The sequence below is a fragment of the Rattus norvegicus genome, chromosome 5 (genome assembly GCF_021556685.1).
Source record: "Rattus norvegicus strain SHRSP/BbbUtx chromosome 5, alternate assembly SHRSP_T2T, whole genome shotgun sequence".
Classification (NCBI taxonomy): Eukaryota; Metazoa; Chordata; class Mammalia; order Rodentia; family Muridae; genus Rattus; species Rattus norvegicus.
In genome coordinates, this window is record NC_141538.1 from 142787359 (window position 1) to 142812054 (window position 24696).

The following is a 24696-nucleotide window of genomic DNA, read 5'->3' on the forward strand; positions in this document are numbered from 1 at the left end:
ACCAACAAGCGTTTGCTGAAGCAACAGGCCAGACTCGGAGCACAGATGCCTCATCGAGCTCACAGTTGACCGGATATAAGCTGCCATGTGTGTGGCCACACCACCCCGACACACCAGGTTAGTCCTTAGGCGGGATAAAGAGACAGGACATGGTTTCAATCATCTTTGACTTTTATTTGCATGAATCTCAGGCAAGGAAATGAGCTTTTAAATACACTCCTAGCTTATGGAGAAAGATGCATAATTCCACATCAGTAGATTAATTAGCAAAGAGAAAACAACCACCAGGCCCGGGAAGCATCTGTGACAAACAGATTTCCAGTCGTACGTGAACATGCACAGGAACCCGCAAAGCATCCCGGAAGTGTACATTTTCAAACACAAGTATTTACAAGATGTGTTCTAGCAACTAGAATCTTTTTTTTTTAACAAACACTTGTCTCAAGGTAATACAGGACCAGCTTTTGAGAGATATCTATTCAAATTTTTACTCTCACTGGCTTTTAGAAAACACCGAGGAGCCCTCCAGAGGCCAGAAGTCCCAGAAAGTGTAGATTGGCTTGAGCCTTACCAGGAGGCTTCTAATCTTGTTTGTTCAAACAAAGGGGACTTGCTAACTCAGTGCTTCTGCTAGAGTACGCAAAAAACTCACGTCAGCCCAGAAAGCATTTGTCAGACACCACTCCCAGAGCTGGCTAGAAAAGGCCTGTGGTCTACGAGAGCATCGGAGTCAGATGTTGGTGCTGGAATGACTCCTGACCTAGTGGAAAGAGAAACGAGAAACACGCTGTATGTGCCCATGGGTAGAACTGGTAATGACAGTGAGAATGTGAATTTATCCTGCCAAGGGAGAGGGTAAAGGGCTCCCCAGAAGGATGCCCCGGAGCTGGATCCTGAGAGTCATCAGAGACTTTGCAAGAAGAATGGGCAAAGGCGTCCCTGGAAAGTAATATGTTGGCGTAAGACCTTAAGGAGCTAGGGTGGGGCACTGAGTATCTGTGGAAGACTGTGATGTCAGACAAGTAACTGGAACAATTAATTTTTCGTGTGTGTGTGCACATGTGTGCACGTGCGTGTATATGTGTGTGTGTGTATGTGCGCGCGCACACATACATGCTTGCATGAAAGTGTGTGAAAGGCAAAAGACAATTTTGGATGATGTCATCAACAACAGCATTCACCTCCTTTGAGACAGAGTCTCTCCTGAACCGGAAGCTCATTTATTTGCCTAGACTGACTAACCAGCTTGTCCCAAGAAGGCTCCTGTCTCCTTCTCTCCATCTCTAGGATTGCAACCTCATGACACCATGCCCAGCTCGTTTGACTGAACTCTGGTCTTCATGTTTGCATGCAGGCTCTTAAATAATAACTAAGTCATCCCCTAGACACAGAGCTCTTCATGGTCTCTCTGCTATCAGTACAAAAGGCAGAGAGAGAGAGATAGAAATCAAGTCAGAGGTTTCCCTAGACCCAAGTCCCCAAGAGCTGCTACTGTACTTACAGGGAAATAGAAAGTGTCACCATGATCCTGGCCTGTTGTCACCTCTAAGCCCCAGACTCCTCCAGTTCCTGGAGTTGGAAAAGTTCCCTCCGACCCCAGGGCCTTTGCACTTCTTGCTCACCGAGTATGGGATGTTCTGTATCTGGATCTTCCTTTGAATAGCTTCATCATACTCAGATCCCCCTGCAGACGTCCCCTCTTGTGGTGGAGATGAGATCTCTGTCTGCGAACCAAAGCAATAGCCAGGCACTTCCCACCATGCCTCAGGTATTACTCACATCAAGGCCTGGGTTGCTCACTAAAAACCGACGTGTCTATCCAGTCAGTGGGGTAACCTCTGTGAAGACAACAGACTGGTCAGCTGGGGTCGCTGCTGTGTTCCCAGTCTAGCAGACCCTAAGAGCTCAGAAACTACTGGTTGAATGAATCAACAAATGAATGAGAGAAAGAATAAATGCGCCCACCCGGGAGTGGGGGGGACGAGCCTAGACCAGGCTTTAGTTGTCTGCAGTGTCTGGGAAGCAGGGAAATCCAAGGACGAGGCTACTCTCCCTGCTGAGCCTGGCTGTGAGCACGAAGGCAGACCACTTGTACAGCAAGGATGGAGGGACAAGGATGCGGGGTGGGGGTGGGGCCGGAGAACATCCAAGTGGATCCATCTCATCATCCCAGGGCCAAACTTCTCTTCACTCCATGGCGCTGGCAGGAGGCTAGGGGGGAAAAGAGGAGAAAATGTGGATGGGGCTGAGAGAAACCTTAAGGACCAGTTGGACACACCAGCCTACAGACCCGAGCCTCCCAACTGCGCATCTCCCCATGGCAGGGGAGGACAGGTCCAAGAGTGAAGCCAGAAGGAACACAGGACACCCCAGGCCAGGCTAAAATGCTCATGTTCCACCCAGCTCTGCTCTCGCTCGCACAGAGAACAATTCTTATCAACAGTCTGCCAAAGCGCCAGTTGGAAAAACAGCTTTCTAGAAGCTTCTCCTGACCCTCCTCTGCTGGGTTTCCAGGGCATCCCTCGCTGGCCTTTATCCCAGTCACTCTGACCCTTACCTCAGGAATCAGATCAGTCAGTTACTAGGCAGCCTCCTTCAACCTGCTTCCACATCTGTAAAATGGGAAGAATAACAGACACCTCTGGGAAGGTGTTCTGGGGCTTTCTGGAGAATGTCTGCAGCTGGTGAGTGATGGGTATTTAATAGATACTAGACAGGATGGTGGTGAAGAAGAAACACTTCCGAATCTCCCCCAGCCCCCCAAACGTCTGCCAGGTGGTTAGGTGGGCGGGCGCTGGTGAGAAAACAAAACAAAGAAACAAAAAACGAATCCAAATCCTGGCTCTGACGCTGTATTTGAACAGGTGTCACACACCCTCAGGCCCCTCCCTCCCGCACGATGGAGTTCCTAAAACCGTCCTCAGAGGTTTGTTGGGATTGACTGTATTCAGTCCTCTTTCCAGCGAATCAAGAACTATAATACGTCAGACACCAGACTGAGCGCTAAGTTAGACTTCTGATGATCCAGGGTCTGATGCCTGTAAGGAGAAGGGGAGGCGGGGCGGGGATAAGAGACAGCAACTAGGACAGCTCAGTTCATGCAGGCTCGCCCTCAACAGGATCCACTCAGGGTCTGCTCTGTGCCAGCCCGGGAGACAGACAAGTGAGATGCTTGCCCTAATGACATTGCCAATAGTTAGCTAATGTGCTTGAGTGTTGACTTCACGACCTTGGCTTTAAGTTCTTCACACTTCCCAAAACCCAGGTACAACTGACAGCTGTCTCCCACAGCGGCAGCCAAGAGTCTGTGAACTAATGCAGGAGGAGTGAGGAGCAGAGGTCTGGCATCTCGCATTCGGTCAATAAACGGGAGCCCTAATTCTATTTATCAGCTCAAGAGGTAACACCGGTCGTTTAGAGCCTTGAGTGTTTGATCTCGTTTAATCATTTAATCCAGGGAGACAAGTGTTAAGACGCGGCACGCGAAACCCGCCTATAGACTTGAAAGCTTCGCACACGTGAGGGCTCTGCTGGTGGGACTGGCCGATGACAGGAAGGCATGGAGCAGTCGGCGTGAGACGGGATCACCCAGGAACACTTCTGGGAGGCGAGTCGGGTCGTCTGAGGAATAGGGCATGAGAGGCCAGCGTCAGAGGGCAGGAGTTAACCACCCTTCTGCAGACCGGGATGCTTTGGCGGCTGCAGATTCAAACAGGGCAATTTAAAAACATGTAAAAGGCATAAAGCAGAAGCAGATGTGCACAGCTGCCGCCAAACGCTCCATCGCTGCCTGGCTGTGGACTCTAAATGACAATAAACCTTCCACCCCTTATAAATTAAGCAGACTTTCAAAAAAACCGTATCTCCTCCTGCAACTTTTTATGGCTGTTTGGCAACTTTAATCATTTTGCAAAATGCAATTCCTGGCCATAAATTCTCTCCCAAGTACAGATTTAGGGAGATCTAGAGGACTGCGGCGGGTTGATAGGTAAGTTTTAATCTGACAAGGCCAAAAAGTCTATTAGATTTATAGGGAGGCAGCAGATACCCTGTAATTACACCAGGCTCGACCTCCCGGGAATCTCGAATGCATGGGGGCTGGGGGTGGGGGCAGAGACTGGGAAGGAAGCAGCTGGGGCAGCTGCAAGGGCAGGCCAGAAGCCCCATGGTTCAGCTCCCTGGCCTGGCCTTTCCAGCCCAGGCCATGGTCACTTCCTGCGCAGACTTCCACTTTGGGTTCCAGGTCAACGAAGCCCGTAATTGATGCTCACACTCATGCATACAGTATCCACGGTGCCTGTGGCTAGAGCCTGCTCGGAAGAGCCAAGCGCAATGAAGGAGGTCACAGGTCCCTGAGCAGGATGCGGAGTGAACGAAAGGCACTGGGCTCCATTCAATTACACGTTCAACAAGCACGCTGCCCACACTGGCGCTTTGTGTCACAGGCTGTGTGAGACAGCAGGGCAGAGCCACAGAGCACGTGTAGGTTGTGTATGGCACAAGACATCCTGCCACGGGGCACAGGGCGCAGGCTGCAGCTCTGGGCACTCTAGCCCAGAGGAGACCTGTTCACATGCTCAGGGACATGACGCGGGTGGCCCAATGACAAAAGTGTTGGCTGATCTCTCTGTAGCTTCCACCTTGGCTCATGTTCGGAGGTTCGGTCTGATAGGAACCACAGGAACAAACTGGCAGCCTATGGGCCAGCACAAAGTTTCAAAATGTATAAACGTAACATGCGTCTTCTCTCCCATACCTTTTTCTTCCCCTCCCCTCCCCTCTCCTTTCGTCTTCTTTCCTTTCCGAGTATTACCCTTTCTCGTCATCTCCTATCTGGAGAATAAATTGACATTTTGTTTGGCTCCAGTGTGAGCTCCAGACTCTGGCAGCGAGCTAAGGGCGGTCAGTGCGGAAGTAAAGGATGAACCTCGGGCAGGAGCCCTAGCCTCTAACCCACAATCCCCTGCTGGCACAACAGACAAAAGAACTAACCGACAGAAGACGCTAGGCAGATGATGCTAGAGTCCTTATCTTGGACACCGAGAATCTGCTACGTCGCTTGGTCCGCGGGGAATGAAGGCTGTGGGTGAAGTGAGTTGCTAACCAGCTGGCTTTACAACAGGGAGCTTGTCCTGGGTCACCTGCATGACCCAGTGTTGCCATGGGCCCTGACAAAGTGGAACTGGAAGGGAGAAGAGGAGTGAAGACCGAGCGATGCCCCGTGAGAGAGGTGTGACCGTTAGGGCTGGCTATGGTGATGTAGGAAGGGGCCCAGAGCTAAGGAAACTAGGACGACAAGGAGATGGAGCGACCCCTTGACCTTTTAACCCCACCCACACCTTAATTTTAGTCCAGTGAAAACTTAGGCTTCTGATCCTCAGATCGTAAGACGAGAGATGTGTGCTGAGACTGTCCAGTCTGGTAAGACAGCAGCTGCGAATGAGTGAGGCACCAATAGGCAAGCACTTTGAGTAAAGAGAACCATGCCCAGGGTCATCCCCTGCGGTTCTCATTTTGCCCCAAGTGCACTGCAGTTTACATGCACCCACGTTACGGTCCTGTGAACATTCAGGGTGTGCGAAGGTAGTGGGGCACAGGGTACAGACAATGGCTGCCAAAGGAAGTCAAGTACCAAGTGGGTTATTGAGGGGTTGGTTACTGACATACCTGGGCCAGGGCATGCCCTGAGAGTCTTCTGAGGTTTGGCTTCACTGACAATCATGGGTGTTGGATCACACAGTGTCTATGACCAATTCCACGGTGGCCCTGCTTTCCCCTGGTAGGGATCAGGGTTCCTTGATCTCCACAGTCCTTCATTGGTACAGTGATGGCAGTTGCTGCTCTTCCTGAGTTGTTCTGTGGGTCAGATGAGAATGTTCACAAAATACAGGGACAGTGAATACCCAGTACTGAGCACTTTCTGTCATCCTTGTCAGATATGATGTAAAGACTTGAGGGTCACTAAACGACCCAACCTGTACTGTACCCTCCCATATATGTGGGCAGAGCCTGTCGCTTACTCTAATAAACCGGGGAAGGTGACAGTGTCCCTCCATGCTTCATGATTCTGCATTGTATAAGCTCTGTCTTAGGTACAGGCTTTTGCTTAAGGTAGTCAGCAGCTAAACTGAAGAAATCCCCATGGGCCATTCAGAATTGAGGGTCTCCTTAGCAGACAACCAGCCAGAGTCAGATCCTGAAAGGAAATAAAAGTCAGCAGACTGCAGAGAGTTCTTGAAAGCAGACACCCACCACCGCCATCACCATTACCATCACCATCACCATCACCAACATCACCACCGACCTTACCACCACCACCACCATCACCATCACCAACATCACCACCGACCTCACCACCACCATCACTACAGCCATTACAGACATCACCACTGACCTCACCACCACCATCACCACCATCACCACCACTATCACCATGGACATCACCCCGACGTCACCACTGACATCATCATTGCCATTTCCACCACTGTCACCACCGCCATTACCATCACCATCATTACCACCATCAGCGCTGCCACTGCCACCACTATCACCAACTACATTACCACCAACATCACCGCTACCACCCCCCACAATTCAAGCCTTCCAATCGATGACCCCAGTTGACACTTGATGGAGCTCTGTGAGACCCCAGAAGAGGAGCCCAGTAAGCCATCAACCCGCCAACGTGTTTAGAAACATCACTTAAAGCTGGCAGTTTTAAGTCCCTTAGAATTCGCACAGAATGGACAATAAACCCATCTGCTAAGCACTGGGTGTCCTATTTTACAAGCGGGAACTGAGGGTTGAAAAAGAGGATTCAGAGGTCCTACAGCTAGTTAAAGACACAGCTAAAGCCCAGCCCATGGCTATCCAACTCTAGAACCAACCCCCTGCCAAGCTGCTTTGCTCCCCCATCACCAGTCTGCAGGTGCCATTCATTCTCTCCCTCTTGGCTTTCTTGTTCCTTCCTCTGTTCTCTTTCTCTCCTCCAGGTCCCTTCCCCTCTGTCTTAGGTAAGGTTTTACTGCTGTGAACAGATACCATAACCAAGGCAACGTTCATAAGGACACCATTTAATTGGGGCTGGCTTACAGATTCCGAGGTTCAGTCCATTATCCTCAAGGCAGGAACATGGCATCATCCAGGCAGGCATGGCGCTGGAGGAGCTTAGAGTTCTACATCTTCATCTGAAAGCAGCTAAGAGAAGACTGACTCCCACATAGTTAAGAGGAGGGTCTCATTGCCCACCCTCTACACTGACAAACTTCCTCCAACAAGGCCATACCTCCTAATAGTGCCACTTCTGGGCCAAGCATATTCAAACCACTACACCCACCCACACCTCACCACAGAAGACTCACTTTATAACACTCCCCACCTGCCCATACTTCTGTCCTCAGGGCCTCCCCTCTTGAGTCATCCCTGACAGCAAGAGGGCACCTATATAACTTAGCTTTACCTAGCCACACCCAAGACACCCATGCCACTCTCGAGGACTTAACTCACAGAGCTAGACACAGACTCTCAGGCAAGCCTTCGAATCTCAGAGCCAGTCTCAAATCTCGTCATCCTAAAGGCAGGACTAACAGAAACTGCCCCCCTTGGCTGCCATAGCCCATCAGTGGCCCTCCAGGCCTACCGCCCTCCCCTTGAAAGGAAGAGGGGCTTCTTTAGAGACGGGAACAGAATAAAATATAGATAAGCATTAGTCAAATGAAATTAATGCTTCCAATATTGTTTTAGGCTTGCTCATATGCATCAAGCGTTTATGAAGTTGCCGTTTATCACGTGAGAATATTGCGGTTATATATATTAGCTGACTGTCTGGTGGCCACTGCAATGACTCTCCCTGGACCCCAGGTCGCCCTTCACAGGCAAAGTCAGCCTTGGCGACATCCATCTCTTTCCTCTGCTGACATATCCCCAGATGCTGATAAAAGGCCTTGCCCCCAACAACATATGAATATTTAAATGACAGTTAATTATTCAGCATATAATGATATGATTAGCATCCGCTTTATTGCTGGCTGTGGGCCCAGCCAAGTCTTGCCCCACACTGAGGGGGTGATGAAGAAATGCCAAAAGAACATAGGCAAGCCCCAGGTCTGTGGTATCTGCAGGGACCCATTTGGTATTTGGGGGAAATGACCCTGAGGACATCCACAGCTGTTCTGTGTCAGGTTGCACATGGTGTCTGGGTAGGGAATGCAACAAGCAGGGCCTCAGAGTCTGCCAGGAGCTCCTTTTCACCCTGTGGAGCAATCTGCAGTAGCATCACTGGATTCCGAAGCATCGTGAAGTCCTGACCTTCCCAGCCTTTTCTCCCTTAGAAATGAGGAAAATGAAGTTTCAGGTGATGGACACACTCGGGGTCGCACAGGGTGTGAAGGACCTGGAATTTGAGCCCTTGACTCCTGCGAGCGAGCGAGCGAGTTCTACAAGCCACAAGCAAAGCTTGTGCATCACACAGGAAGCAATACTGAGCCGGCAGTGCGAGCGAAAGCCGGCAAGACTGCATTTGGATGGAGATGAGCTGGGAGCAGTTTCTTCAAGATAGCACTGGAGATGGGCACTGGGGAATAAATTAACTCGGGGTGCCGCAGGGCTGGGCATCCAGCCCAAGCAACCTCAAAGAAGCAAAAGGTATGGGGTGCAAAGGTGAGGCAGACCAGAAGGGAATGCACACATAAGGGCTGAGGAGGAAACGGTCTTAGGGGAAGGCTACAAGGGGCCAACGTGTAATTGGGTGGTAGAGGGCTCACACTGCCAATACAATGAGTGGTATACAAGGTGTGGTGGCACACACCTTTAATGGGATTAAAGTGCTGGGGCACTTGGGAGGTGGATGTGGGCAGATCTCTGTGGGTTGGAGGTCAGCCTGATCTATCTAACCAGTACCAGGTCAGCCAGGGCTACATAGTGAGCCCCTATCTCAAAAAATAAAGAAAAAAACATAATAATTCCTTTCCCCACCTTGACACTTCTGAACCTCAGATTTTCATCTGTAAAGGAAATACCCTTTCCTCAAAATGTTTTTTTTTGTGGGTCCAAATAGGAAACTCTGCCAAGGGGGCCAGAGAGATGGCTTAGCAAGTAGAGGTGCTTGCCGTGCCAGACTGATGAGCGGAGTTCAATCCCTGGAATCTACAAAAAGGAAAAAGGAGAAAACTGACTCCACAGAGCTGTCCCCTGACATCCACATGCATGGCATGGTATGTATGCCCCCATGCACATCACACGCACGTGTACACACACACACACACACACACACACACACACACACACACACACACTAATGAGAAATATTTTCCCAAGAAGTTCCTCAAAGGGCTGGCATAGAGCAGGCGATCTTATTAAATCTCTGTCAGGGTTTCAAGTTGCATATCAAGGAAGCTAAGAAAATCAAGGTCTGGTAGCACATGCTATAATCTAAGTCTTCAGGGGCTGAGGTAGAAGGAGCAGGTGTTGCAGCCTAGCCTGGGCTACAAAGCATAACCTGTCTCAAAAAAGGAAAGAAAGAAAGAAAGGAAGGAAGGAAGAAGAAAGGAAGGAAGGAAGAAGGAAGGAAGGAAGGAAGGAAGGAAGGAAGGAAGGAAGGAAGGAAGGAAGGAAGGAAGGATCGAATAAATGTGGGCACAGTTCTGGTAAAAGCAACCACTGGGGCCTTGTGAAGCTTGTACACTAAGAGTCTCAGCAGCTAGGTGCTGACAACTAGGACTAACTTTAGTTTATGACAAAATCAGGAATTAGGGAGCAAGTTAAATGATATCAGGAGAAAACAAGTCAATAAATTTAACAGGAAATCTGTACCAAACTAAAAAGTCTACCATCTTTGAAAATTAAATATGGTAAGAAAAAAAGTTAAGAAGACTCTTAAAAGATCAAATGTAAAACATAAAAATGTATTACCTGGGTAGGTGCCAGCTCAAATGTGTGTGCACACATGTGTTCATATGTGTGAGGCTACACGCGTACACGCATGCATTCATGTGTAAAGCATGCATATTCTTTGTAGAAGCTACCATGTAGGTACACACATATTCATATACATAAGGCTGCACATGTGTGAGGTTGCACGTGTACACACAGATATTCCATATGTATGAGGCTGTACATGCATATGCAGTTGTTCATATATAAGGTTGCATGCGTGCATGCATGTGTGTGTGAAGGCTAGAGTCCAGCCTCAAGTGTAGCCGTTCCTTAAGTACCATCTACCTTTTAAAAATAATTAATTTCTCAGGATTTATTTTATTTTTATTCACGGGTATATTTAAGTCTGCGTGTGGTGCTGTATGTGTTCAGGTGCCTATAGAAGCCAGAGAGGGTGTTTATTTCCTGGAGTTGCAATTACATGTGATTGGGAGCTACCTGCCTTGGGTGCTGGAAGCTAAAAGAGCACCCCTAAAAGAGCAGTAAGAACTCTGAAGCCAGGGTTGGGGATTTGGCTCAGTGGTAGAACGCTTGCCTAGCAAGTGCAAGGCCCTGGGTTCGGTCCCCGGCTCCGAAAAAAAGGAAAAAAAAAAAAAAAAAAAAAGAACTCTGAAGCCATAACCATCTCTCTAGTCCCAGTCACCAATTTTTTTAGACAGGGTCTCTTACTGGCCTGGAGCTCAAATAGGCTAAGCTGGCTGTCCAAGAAAGCAGGGATCTGTCTGTCACCAGTTCCCCATCCCTGGGATTACAAACTGTCACCACCATACCCACCTTTTATTATGTAGGTACCGGAGATCCAACTCAGGTCCTCACGCAAGCACTGAAACATCCTCTCAGCCCAGAGTTCAAATGATTTACTTTAAACAAAAAAAAAATGTAAAACCTTATTTTAGAACTCTTAGGAAATGCAACTGAACTGGGGTGCTCCTTTGGAACGGCTGTTGATTTTCTCAGGGTGCAACAGCGACCTTGCAACTATAAAGGACCTCCCTATTCTTAGGAGTATTTGGAGATGAAAGCCACAATATTCCAACTCACCTGCAAATACTATACCAAAAAGAGCTGGCTGTAACCATGTAGAGAATAGTTTCAACAGACACTGCAAGCAGTCTTCATGGGTAAGAATATCACTATTCTTCCAAACTTGTCCATAGGTTTGAAAACTTCCAAAATTAAAAGTCAAGGGTGAAGGGAAGAAAGTACAGGACCCAGACCAGCGGAAGCCAACCCAGCCAGCTGCAGGGACTCCGCCTAGCCAATGCAGCCCAGCCACCCATGGCCAAGGGCTGAGTCACCATTGCAAGTAGTCCTTCCCCCAATGGCTCCAAACTGGAGAGGGCAGAGGGTCAGGGGCCCAGCTGGAGACCCACTTCCCCTAAGACGCCTCTTGAAAAGGTCATACATCAAGAAGGAGCCCTGTCCTTGGGGGAGCCTGAAGCCAGAAACTGGTCTGTGAGGCTCACTGGGAGGTGATCACATGGACACTTGCCCCTTGGGACAAAACACTCTTGTTTTTCCAGCATGAGCTCTAGGTCCCTGGTTGAAAGAGTTTCCTTTGGTTCCTCTTCTACGTGCTCCAAAGCAGCAACCACCCACTCCTGCCTTCAGGAGGATAAGAGAAGAGTTGTCTGACAGACCATGGTATGCTTGGGGCTCAAGTCACAGCAACATCTGGGCTGTGTGGGCTGGGCCAGGTTCCCAAGTGGAACAAACTAGAAATCTATGGACTTGGGCTCTCTTTCAGAGATTCTCAAATGATATTAATATCTCAGGGGCTGAGAGTCCTCAAGTCAAAGAGACTCATGGTCCTTTTTAATGGATATTTCTCCACTGACTCCCACCCCCTCTACAAACCCTCTTTCATTCACAGCCCTATTTAATAGCTACAGCCACACAGTGTCAATGCTTTCAGGAAGTTTTGCTAAAAGCTGTCTTTTAGCTTGTTGTGGTTTGAATCCAGAGCGTTTTCCCCCACCCCAGGCTTTAAGTACTCGGTCCTCAGCTTGTAGACCTATTTTTAGGGCTGTGGAGCCTTTGCAAGGGGAACCTGGCTAGAGGGAGTGTGACTGTCACTAGAGACAAACCTCTGATGCTCATCCACATCCCAGTTCCCGACTGGCTGTTTCAGCCTTCTGGTCTACCACCACAGGAGTACTAGCTACTTCACATTCCCACCACCATAAATGGAGCTGCCCCGCCACACCTTCCTTGAGAGGAAGCATTGAAATCTCCAGAATCCCTGAGCCAATATAGATCTTTTTCCTTACGAATGTTATTTCCACCAGGTATTTTATCACAAGTGGCACAAAAGTAACAAATACGCTCCTGCAACAAATGTAGTCATTGTAGCAACTTGCTTACCTATATTCCTCCCTATTACATGAGCTAAACCAAAATTCAGTGAGATACAGATGAGACATTACCCCACATCCCTTAAAATGACAGGCATGAGAACAGCTGAGGTAGGAATAGGAGAGAGGGGCAGGGGTGACTGGGTGGCAGGTCTCAGGATTTATTCAGTGGTGGGACCAATTGTTCTGAAGACAGAGTTCAATGGTCCCCGCGTGCGTGCGTGCGTGCGTGAGAGAGAGAGAGAGAGACAGAGAGAGAGAGAGACAGAGAGACAAAGAGACAGAGACAGATTGAGAGAAAAAGTGAGAGGAGAAAGGGAACAAGATTAAGACAGAGAGAGGAAGAAAGAGGAGAAGAGAGGGATGGAGAAAGAGATTGAAAGAGGGGGGATGTAATGGGGGCATATAAAACACACATCATAGCATATGTGGTGTGCAAGTCAGAGGACATTCTCAGGTATTGGTCCTTGACTTCCACCTTGCTTGAGACGCAGCCTTTAGGTTGTTTTGTTTCCCACAGCATATATCAGGGACCACAGGTTCATAGAGATTCTCCCATCTCTGCTTCCTGTCTCCTTGTAGGAGCACTGAGCCCTGGAAACGCAGTTTTCAGGGCTGAGCCCCGTGTACAAGGCAGGGGGAAATGATACCGATACCAGAATCAGGATATAAATGGACACTGTTTGGACCTAACTATCATGATCTTTGCTTCCTATCAGCTCTTGAGATTTGATGGGAGCCTTTTTCCTAAAATTCCGGAAGAAAAGGAAAAGGGAGATTGTGCCAGGGTCCCCCACTCCAGCTGACTGTCCTACATGCAAGAAAATCATTCCACTGAGCCCAGGCAGAGCTGTAGACTGACCTTGTGGGCATAAACCTCCAACCTCATGAGGAAGAAATTCACCTCATGTGAACAGGGCATGTGAGTTACATTTCTCTTTGCTGTGACCACACACCTAGAAGCAGCTCAAGGGGTACAGTACATCATGGTGGGGAAGGTATGGTGGTGAGACTCTGTCTCTGTTGGCTTAAGCATTGAGGTAGCTGGTCACATCACGAAGGCCAGAGATGAGCTAAGAATTAGGGCCAGGCTATTACCCTCAAGGCCTGCTCTGAAAAGATCTGCTTCTTTTTTTTTTTTTTTTTTTTTTTTGGTTCTTTTTTTCGGAGCTGGGGACCGAACCCAGGGCCTTGTGCTTCCTAGGCAAGCACTCTACCACTGAGCTAAATCCCCAACCCCCAAAGATCTGCTTCTTAAAGCAAAACCTTGACCCCTAAAAGTCCTACAGTTTTCCTCAAACAGCACCAACCATTACCAGCTAGCAACCAATTAGTGTAAACATGTGTGGAGAGGTGCCATTCCCCAGTTACCCAGGTTGCCAGCAGCCCAGAGTCTGAGATCACTTTGTCAGAAATTGCAGGGCTTGTGTTCTTTCTGATAGCTGCACATTTCAGACAGAGCTGGGGCATTCACTGCTGTTAGCATTAAAAGAAACAGGCCTCCTGGTGCCCACTTGATGGTCAGAGGACACAGAAAGGACACACAACAGCAGAGAGGGGTCCTGACTTCAGTCACCTTTCTCTTTACCGAGTACCTTCTTAGTAAACGCTGAGCAAAGAAATATGGCCCTCCCTCCCTGCAGCCTGGGAAAGCCAGCATCACAGACAGCACTCAGGCAACAACCGTAGTAAGTACTAAAGGGGAGTAGCAGTAATTTCAACACACACAGCAGCAAGCCTAAGCTAGTCTAAAGACTCAGGACCTAGCCAGGGCAGATGCACTCCCCACAGTTAAGGGCGTCACCGGTGCCCAAGAGTATGGCCCAGAAGCCAACCCCAGTCTAATTGTGTAGCATTTGCATATGCACACGTTTATTTATAACCATATATTTTTCTGTTTGAATGCATGCATATGTATCTGTAATGTATTTATATAGTTATACATATAGATGCTCTGCATGGCTACTTGAGTTAAACTTAACCAGATAGGGAATTCTGTCATTCTCTTCTCTCTAAAATCTTTATTATCCTTATAGACATAGGACACCATGCTTATTTTTTCTTTTTTTTTTTTCTTTTTTGGTTCTTTTTTTCAGAGCTGGGGACCGAACCCAGGGCCTTGCGCTTCCTAGGCAAGCGCTCTACCACTGAGCTAAATCCCCAACCCTATGCTTATTTTTTCTATTCATTTATTCTCTCTCTCTCTCTCTCTCTCTCTCTCTCTGTTCATATGTGACACATAAGGAGGTCAGACAACAACTTGCGGAAGTTGGCTTTCTCTTCCCACCACATGAGTTTTAGGGACTGAACTCAGGCTTGGTGGCAAAGCACCCTTACCTGCCGAGCCATCCTGATGTTTCAGGAGACCACATTGATGATCTATGGCCAGAACACGTAAGAGTCCTGACCAGAACAAGACTGTAGCTATCAAGCATCCTGCCCTGCTGTGCCCTACGCTGCACCTGTCAGACAGTGTATATGGAACTGGACAGGGATGTGTCCACAGGCCTGTGAAAGAAGCACGAAGGTACAGAAGATCTCCGTGAACTTCATAGTAAGTGTGTATGTGTGCATATGTATGTCAGCACCCGGAGCTCGGGCATACGTGGAAGCTCTATGTTCTGTGAAGGGGAGGGGACGGGAGCACCTCATTTTCCTGGGTTGGCAGTTTTGTGGTTCCATGCCTCTGGGAGTCAGACACTTGCTACAAGCTCTGGTGTTCCTTACAGCCGTTTTGCCTGCAGCGGTTGCACAGTTGAAAAATATGGGTCCGTGTGACTGCTAGGAGACTCGGCAAAGGCAAACAAGTAGGACCCGTGGCCATTTTGCAATTCCTGCTCATTAGACATGTCTGGGGCCTTGCGAGTGAGCTCTGAGGATAAATAAGTATAAATATTATATTTGCCTCCAGGTTATCTTTAAAAATGTATTTCCCTCTCCTTCTACCTGTCTCCCAGCCCCCACCAGTAGCTGTCAGAGCCTCCCAAAGCCCCTGGGTGTCAGAAATGCCACCCGGAGTGTCCAGAGTCCTTAGTGAGTGGTTTGCTTGTCCTGAACTGACTCCATGGGTCTGTTCATGGGTTGCTAGAAACAGTCGGGTACTCTGTGAGCTTCTCAGTGTCCCTGGAGCAAGAAGAAAGGGTGTGACTGACACCTGGCACTGAGTATCTAAGCTCCAAGAAACACTACAAAGGGGTGACAAGGGGCTTTGTCAAGAGATGGGCCTGGGTAGCATGAAGAGGGTCACACAGGAACTAGGGACGTAGCAAATGTCGTGATGCACTTCTAGCTGGCATAGTGCCACTGTGTAAAAATAAAGCCTGAGGTCCCCACAATGGGACTAAAGAGATCCAGGCCATTCTCAGTGTACGGGCCACTTTGTTAAGAGAGCAAAGCCAGGACTGGGCTGTATCTCCACTGGTGGAATGCTCGCTGAGCAAACACAGAGCCTGGGTTTGGACACAAAATTGGAAGTGACCATGCACACTCATAATCCCAGAGCCCTGTACAATGGGCATCAGGGTTAACCTGGGCTACAGAGTCAGTTTGAGGCCAGTCTTGGCTACATGAGACTGTATCAAAAGGAGAGGTTTGTGGGGAGCCCTACTCATAGAACTCAAGGAGATGAGGGTTTGGGGAAAGAGGCCGTGCCTTCTGCCATGCTCTGAGCTGCCTGTGAAGGGATTTGGGGAACGGGTGTTTTCAGGAAGCTACAAATGCGTTCTGGTGATTCCCTGTGCTGAGAGTCACTGAGATAAAAAAAAAAATGGAGTGAGGTGTGGGCCCAGCTCCTCAGGCTTCAGAAGGGTTGGTAACCCCAGAAATTGCACGGCTACTGTATCTTCTATGAGGACCCTCCCTCCTCCTCAGAGTCCCCATGAAGAGTCCACTCTCACTACCTACATCGGCCTTTCAGTAGTGCAGGGAAATACAGCTCAAAGCTGGGACTCCAGGCTGCTAAGACTCCACCCTGCTTCGTGGGACAGTATCTCCTCACTGGCACAACTTGAAGCTGGTGTCATGCAAATGTACCCCATCTGCCACTGCCATCTCCAAGGGGGGACACAGTGAGATCTGCTTAGCGTCCAGCCAGAGCAGCAGGTTGTGAATTGGTCCAGTCACCAGGGAGAAACTGCCTTTCTTCCCTCATGTCTGCCTTGGACTAAGTAGGTAGAGGGAGTCTCTAGGGTAGGGAGGTTGCCCAGCAGATGATGAATGTCACCTCCAAGTGACATGACAGGAACTGCTATCCCTGGTTTTCTACCTATGACTAGTCCAAACGAACCTGTCAATAACAATACTGTTCTCAGTGCTTGGTTTACCCCAGGTCTGACATAGAAGGAAGTCTATAGGACACTTAAAAAGGAAATAGAGAGTGGAGTGAGGTGATCCACACTTTTAATCCCAGCACTCGGGAGGCAGGGGCAGGCAAATCTCTGTGAGTTCGAAGCCAGCCTGGTCTACTATGACAGCCAAAAGTTTAAGTTTTAATTACTTTGCCTAAGAGAGCCATAAAGCAAAAATGTCTCTCAGCTGTGACCCCCTTACCCAAGGACAGATACTTTCTAAAATGCTGGAGGCTATTTAGGTCAGATACCAAGCTGCACGCTTTTGCTCCCTGAAACAAGTTTGTTTGACTCAACTCCTGCGAATGTGCTTGATCACAAGTAGTCAAGAGGTACGCGGGCAGGAAATACCTCAGGATGTGCATTTGCCCCTGACTAAGCCTGATGGGAAATACTATGGCCTTATGGGTTTGCCTTTTTAAGCCTCTCCAAAATATGACCCTGGAATGAACCTTGCCAGAGTCCGTCATCCTGGCCAGTATTTAATTAAGCTTGCTTCAAATATGGCTCAAAACTATAGGTGGTCATATTCTCAACCTGTGAGGTTAATAGCACGTAGGGAGTTCTAGGACAGCCAGGACTACAGAGTGAGCCCTGTCTCAAACACACACACACACACACACACACACACACACACACAAAACAGATACAACAAACAGAAGCTAGATGTCTCAAGCTTTAGATATAGCCATGATTGAGCCAACCATTGGTACCTGCTACTGTCGCCTTGCCAAGACAGGAGACATCACCCACCTTTGAAAGGCAGGAGGGTGAAAACCTAGGAAGAATATCTCTATCTATCTATCTATCTATCTATCTATCTATCTATCTATCTATCTATCTCTGTATGTGTCTGTATGTCTGTGTCTCTCTCTCTATGCATGTACGCATGCATGTGTATACCCTGAGTGTAGAGACCACAGGTAAAACACTGCGTGTCTTTCTCAATCACTTCCATTTTACTTTTTGAGCCAGGGTCTGGAACTCATAGATTTAGCTAGACGGACTGGTCAGCTGGCCCCAGAGATCCCTTTCACTCCAGGTCTCCCAGCACTGGGGTTACATGAGTCTTAGGGATCCAAACTTGGGTCCACTTGCTGGCATAGGAAGCCATTTACTCACTGGGAAGACACCTACAGGTGAGGACTTTTTCAGTTTCTTGGTCCCTCTTCCATGAGATGCTACATGGGATTTTATCCCTCCGCCCTCCTTTAGTTCAAGTCCCTACTATTTAACAATGACGCCTCCTCCCTGCTCCCTCCTCTCTTCATCTCAGTGCTCCAATCTATAAAATGGGAGTCATCGAAAGAGTCTCCTGGGGAATGAAGGAAATAGAAGCAGCCTTTGCACGTACATGGTTAGCAACCATTATGATCAGAAATCATTACTGTTGGTCCAATTCCTCCCTAATCACTTTAGCCCAGGTCCAGCAATGACGGAGAAAAGGAAAAGTTGTCAGGAGCCTGGCAGAGCAAAGGACACAAAGAACAGCTGATCCTTCTCTTCTGGCCTAGGATGGGGCTCTGTGATTGGTCTAGATTGGTCCATTGGTCACCGCTGGTCCAATCACCTGTGAGTGGCTATGAGGTCTAAACTGGACTGCGATTGCTTGTCCTCATAAGGTAGGGGTGACACTGTGATAGCTTGAGATCTGACTTTCGAGGAGACTTGGTTATTTTTGCTTCCTTCTCCCCAGTTGCTTGCTCCACTGAGAACCCAGACACATGCAACAGGAATCCAAGTCACACAGAAAGGTCTGGAAATAGCTCCAGAAGAGTCCCTTGCCCAGAACCACTATTTGCCGATAAGCATCAGTCACTAGCGAGTGTCGGCTGTTCGATACCACCCAAGCAACTTATACAGGAGAGCTGCAAGTCCAGATGGCATCAGCTCTAGCCGTGACCTGAGGACAACGGCAGGACAGAACCGGAGTGAGAATCACCTAGCCAACTCCAGCTTACCCACAGAACCAGGAAAGAAAACAAAACAACTGATTCGAAGCCCTAAGCTCGGGGTTGTCCTGTGAGCTGTGAATAACCCAAACACTGTGGGTATTATCATTATGCTTCTTGTGGCCTCCTCACTCTGGCATGCTACAACCGGAAGGGTGTCTCAAGAACCAGGAAGAGGGGGGAGCGCCCGCATTGGCCCCAACACTGCATGGCTCTGTTCCCACCCCGCCTCGCTCATTGAGTTCCCGTGTTGGGAGAAAGAGGCTGACTGGCCGGGTTAGACAGATGTTCACACCTTGATAGAGTTACCTGGGGACAAGAGTGGAGGGAGTCGGGGTGGTGTGTGGGTGTTCTCTAAGGAAGGATTTGGGACATGAAGAAAATAGCAGAGGCTCTTGCAAAGCACATTCTACTCGTGGTTTCTATGTTGGTTTGGTTTGGTTTTCTTCATGGGCCACACAGTGCCAAAATAGCCTCGGGAATTCCATCCTAGCATCCTTCCCATTGCTACAACAAAACATCCTGACAGAAAAGCAGCCCAGGGGAGAGAGCCCACTTGTCTTACAATGGCGGGTGGTGGTCCATGATTCCAAATAAGCATCCCATCCACAGTCAAGTACAGAGGGGACAGGGATCCTTGTTGGCTCTCTCAGGCTGCTACCCAGCTAGCTTTCTCTGATGCAGTCCAGGGCTCAGCTCGTGAAATGGTGCTGCCCACACTGGGGTCTTCCCACCTCAATTAACAATTAAGGCAGTCCCCGACAGACATGCTGCATGCCAACTGATCTAGGCAGTGCCTGATTCGGGCTCTCTTCCAGGTTCTCCTAGGTCGTAGGAAGTAGACAGTTGGAACGAACCATCATTAGTTCCAACTTCTACACCCTCTGTTATGTGAATTGAAAAATAGCCAGACTCCTCCTCCAAAAGTCCTGGAGTTCACCCTAATTTGTAACCAAGGGCAAGAGATGATTTATGGGGCCGAAGCCTTGGGGAATCTGGAGCTGTGCTCAGATGTGTAAGTGTATAGCGTGCGTGCGTGCGTGCGTGCCTGCTCTCCACCATCCTCATCAAATAAAGTGAAGCTTCCAGAATGTTTTGAGAGAGGAGATATAATTTTTGGACAATAGACATTACATCCTAGTCAGTGAAAGACAGTCACTGGGCAAATGCAAGCAAGTTAGCTCCTTTACTTCTTAGGTTCCCCAGGTCTCTTTTCTCCAGGTAAATGGTCTGTCTTCTTCTACCCTTCCTCGCAAACCTGTGCCACACCAGATCATAGCGACCAGGCCAGTGTCTGTCCCTACAAGAGACAGCCGCAGCCTTTGCTGCCAGACACTTCTACAACACTAATGATGGCCACAACAATAGCATCTTGAGAGTTCCATCCCAGAGCCTCTTGGGATGAGGTGGGCACTCGTCTCTGTTTTTCTAAGCCTTAGCTTAGCCTTTCTACATCTACATAGTCCTCTACCCACCAGTCTCATTTCCGGTCACACTTCTGCTTAGAGCTGGTGATCTCTACATTTGTAATGTTTGTAACCTAGGATTGATGGCAGGACATCAGAATGGGCATGCCTAGCCCCCAGTGACTCACTGGTGGGCAGAAGGAAGCCATGTTGGTGGGGATGGGGATAAGTGAACATCACAAACTACAAACTTCATTTGGCCTCACAGCCATTCATTAGAGGCTGATGGTGCTGGCCAGGGGCCAGGAGAGTGAGTGGCTGATTTCTGTTCCATTATAGCTTGAGTCCATATGCAAACCAGGGGACTGTGTCTATAAATAAGATATTATAGTTAAATCAATATTGATTATTAGGAGTTAGTGTTATATTTAAAGCCATAAAACAGAATAAATATTATGGTAAAAGTGTCCTAAATCTCATGGGTAAAATCACCGTGTAAGACAAGGAGACAGGCCTTGGATTGATGGAGTTATAGCCCTATGTCCCAGTCACTACAAAGAGCTATCGAGCAGATGGCCGTCCCTTGTAGGGGCAGAGAAGGGCAAAGGTGATTTGGGAATGGTGTATATGTCCATCACCCATTCCTCAGCCAGTCTTTAAATACTAGTTTAGGGGCTGGTGAAGATACTGGGTACCACGATGCTTGTCTAACAGGTGCTAGGCTCTGGGTTCTAAACTTAAAAACAGGTAGGAAGGTTGATAAGCAGGCAGGGCAGACATATATAATTGTTTATTCTGATAGTAATTTGTATTTGCCAATTTCGTTTTTATGTTGTCTGTCTGAGTGTGGCTGAGATGGGGGTCGTGTGCAGGGAAGGCCAGAGGATAACTGTGTGGAGTTGGTCCTCCCCCTCCATCTTTACATGAGTTCTAGAGATCAAATTCAGCTCACCAGACTTGCTCTGCAAGCACTACTGCCCAATGAGCCACCTTGGTTCCACCGTCCCCCAGTTTCTTTTTCTTGTTTTTTTTTTCTTCAATTTTTAAAATCAATGTTATGATTAAAAAAAAGTTGCAAATACAAAATATCAAAATTTTCTAATTTCTAAAATAATGATTTCCTTCTTGAAAATCCTGATATTTACATCCGTAGAAGCTACGGAGAGGTGGAGATGAAGGAATGGGAAGAAGATAAAACCCACGGAGGCCTGGTCCCTGGAGGCAGACAGCACCAGTCAGCTTTCCATCCCTGTAACAAATCCCTGGGGGGATGGATACGTGAAGAAGACGGGTAGGTGTACTTCCGCCCACGGCTTTGGTAGTCTCAGTTGTCTGAGTCTTTGGTAGGCTTAGGCTTAGGCTTTGGCCCATGGTGAAGCAGCTCTTCAGGGAACAGAGTAATCGTGTGGAGCCCGAGGCAGAGCAAAACCCTTCAACTGGATACAAATGCTAGACACAAAAAGAGGAGGGCACTGGGGTCCACTCCCCCTTCAATGCATGTGACTTAAAGGCTCCCGCCAGGCTCTACCATTGAAACTCCCCCCTCCAACCCCACCCCCACCCCATCTCCCAGCACAGGCTAAAGAGCACCTTTGAATCTCTTTTGAGACACAGTGTTGAGGTAACCCCAACTGTTTTGGAGCCAAGGGTAACCTTGAACTCTTGATCCTTCTGTGCCTACCTTCCAAATGCTGGGACTACAGATGTGTGCCACCACGCTTGTCTCTGAAAAGCAACTTTGAGGGACTTTGGGAGACATCCTGAACCCAACCTACGGCCACCACTGTCAGCATTCGGTAGAATTCCTCCCAGATGTTTCTCTGTGGGTGTGTGGGGTAGACGTGTGAGTGTGACATATAGTTCTTTAATAGGCCTGCACAGCACTTATTTGTCTGGTATCATTGCAAATAATTTGTACGTGGCGGGGGAAACATGTTCATGCGTGTGCAGCTGCGTGCATGTGCATGCAGTGGCCAGAGCTCAATCTCTGGTGCCATTTGCCTAGAAGCTACCCCCTTGCTTTTTTTTTTTTTTTTTTTTTTTTTTTTTTTTTTTTTTGGTTCTTTTTTTTCGGAGCTGGGGACCGAACCCCGGGCCTTGCGCTTCCTAGGTAAGCGCTCTACCACTGAGCTAAATCCCCAGCCCCTACCCCCTTGCTTTTTCAGACAAGGTCTCTTACCAGCTTGAGGCTCACCAACTAGGCCAGACTGACGGGCTAATGAGACCCAGGAATCAGCAGGTACACAGACTCGTTTCCTCATACGGGCACGCCAAGCACTTTACCAACTGCATTCTTTCCCTACCCCTACAAATAATTTTTAACATGACACAAAACCAAGAGTGCACCCCACATGATAATTAGAAGGGTTTGTGGAATAAACGAGGAAATAAATAGTCGTGCACACACACTGGGAGAAGGCAAAGCAGCATCCTCTGTGTTCGGCCCTCGGCTGGCTGACCCTTGCAGACGCACTTGGATAGAATCAGGAGAGGAAAGGCAAAGGGGCCAGCATGTCCATCCTCGGCAGATGTGAGGCACATGGTCCTGGTCAGAAGACACGGGCATGAAAGGGCAGTGTTTCCTTGTGCTTTTTATTGGCTTAAGCACCTGACTATTGTTAGATCGTGACTATTCCTGGGTCCCTCTGCGAGTCTATATCAGGCATCCCAAACTGGCCACCCGCAGGCCAAATGCATCCTGCAGCTTTGTTTGGCCCAAGCTGGTATTTTTGTTTTAATTGACTTTAGTTGCCAGCAATGCAAAATTCAGGAGATGTCACATAAAATTCCAGATTTCTGACTTCTCTTGAAAACTCAGGAGGGCAATAGTATCAGGCTTAACTTCCTATAGTCTATAAACCATGGCTGGTACTGCCCTGCCTAACACACACATACACACACACACACACACACACACACACCACACACACACACACACACACACACACACACACATACACACACACACACACACGCTTGCATGAATGCATGCACATGCATATTCCCCACAAGGCCCATCTCACTGGTCTTCTGTCTAGCCCCTGAGGATAGAACTCCTCTAGATCTTTGCTCACTAAATTTGATCACTGGGAGCAGCAGGTAGTTGAATGGGTCACAGGAGGACAATAACTAGACTATTCTTCAACCTACCCATGGAGAATTTTCCTCCTCCTGTAAAAATGAAACTCTCTTCCCCTTTGGTCTACAGAGGAACACATCCATCATTCCCCATGGGCCTGAACAGTAGTAGGTCTTGGTACCAGATCTTCCAAACTCAAGTAAAGGCCAGATCTAATTTGCCCACTTACGAGGAAGAACAAGAGGTCGAAAAATTTGAACTCAATTACCCAAGGCCCCACAGTTTAGCTGGCTGCCCATATGGGTCCTTTGACCAGACTATCTGATTAACCCCAAGGACACTGCTCTTCCTGACTAGAACTCAGTCGGGCTGAGAGAGCCTGGAGGACTTCGTGTAGTCTCTCAGCCTTGGAGACTCTTAGAGACTTACTGCTTGGCTATCACAGGACAACAGGGATGAGAGCTTAGTTCTGATGGCAAAGACTATACATAAGGCTAGAGAGAGGACTAGACCCCTCCAGGTTTGCCCAATCCTTGGCACACCCCAGACTAGGCTGCCTCTAGGCCAGAACAGTTTAGCCCCTCGGATCTCTCTATAACTGCCAGAACATGAGCATGAGAAGAGGTGAAGCTCATGACTAGTAGCCTCTCTTCTCCAGGAAGGGAGCACAGAGAGTGAGGAAGGAGAGGCTTTACTTGAATCTCCCCCACCCCCTTTTTCCTATGTCTTTGATCCCTTACCAGGGCCTGTTTTCTCTATCAACAAACCAGCAGACTCTACCTCCTAACAAGTCCTGTCCCTCCGCACCCTTCCTGCCCCTTTGTACCATCCCCATCATAGCCACCAGATGCACCGGACTCCATGTGCCCCACCTCCACAACAACCTCTTCCACCTGCTCCACACACGGTGGCCACAGCGAGTTCCCAAACCTGTGCATCGGAGCTCACTCTTTTGGATGAGAGTTGGCAGATGCGCTCATGGACCTCCTGCAGCCGTAGTGGCCACACGCGATCACACATGCGTAGGGCGCTAACCAGAGATACTGTGTTTTGTTTAGTTTTGTTAAATGTTTTTAAAGGAAGCAGTGCGAAGGTAGGAAGGGGATATGTTGGAGTAATACAGGAGGCTTAGTTGGAAATTTTGGACATGGATATAATCAAAACATACTGTGTAGCTGGGCACGGTGGCATATATGCCTTTAATCGCAGCCTTTGGAGGACAGAGATAGCTGGGTCTCTGTGAATTTCAGACTACATAGCGAGTTCCAGACCAACGAGGGCTACAAAATGAGGCCCTGTATATAATTGTCAAAGAATATGACTTGATGTGCCCCCAAAGGCTTCTCTTCACCTTATGGTCAAATAAAAAGTGCTTCAGTCCCGCTGGTCCTCCCCTCTTCAGATATATGATCTGATGGCCTCTCCCGTGCATACGATGTGCCAGCAGCAACCAACAGCCTCTTTACACCCCCTGAGCGAGCAAGCTCTTTCCCATCTCAGATCTCACCAACTGTTCCTTCTCCTTGAAACATCCTACATGGCTGCTTGTTCTTGTCATCCACGTCTCAGCTGAAATGTCCCCTCCTCAGAGAGTCCCTCCCGACCCCCAGGAGCTTACCTCTGGTC

General features: G+C 48.5%; 1 long non-coding RNA gene across 3 annotated transcripts in view; it reads right to left on the reverse strand.

Annotated features, from left to right (window-relative positions):
- Positions 1-240: 240 nt before the first annotated feature.
- The window catches only part of LOC102548116 (uncharacterized), a 136823-nt gene continuing 112367 nt past the window's right edge, over positions 241-24696 (reverse strand). For 2 of the 3 annotated variants that reach the window (XR_015620482.1, XR_015620483.1), the window contains 8 exons: positions 6021-6196; positions 5668-5856; positions 4993-5182; positions 3517-3621; positions 2558-2612; positions 1966-2211; positions 1623-1838; positions 241-760 (listed from right to left, as the gene is read on the reverse strand). This is a non-coding gene — a long non-coding RNA (uncharacterized LOC102548116). The remainder of the gene's footprint in view (positions 761-1622; positions 1839-1965; positions 2212-2557; positions 2613-3516; positions 3622-4992; positions 5183-5667; positions 5857-6020; positions 6197-24696) is intronic. The other variant, XR_015620484.1, reaches the window with a different exon arrangement.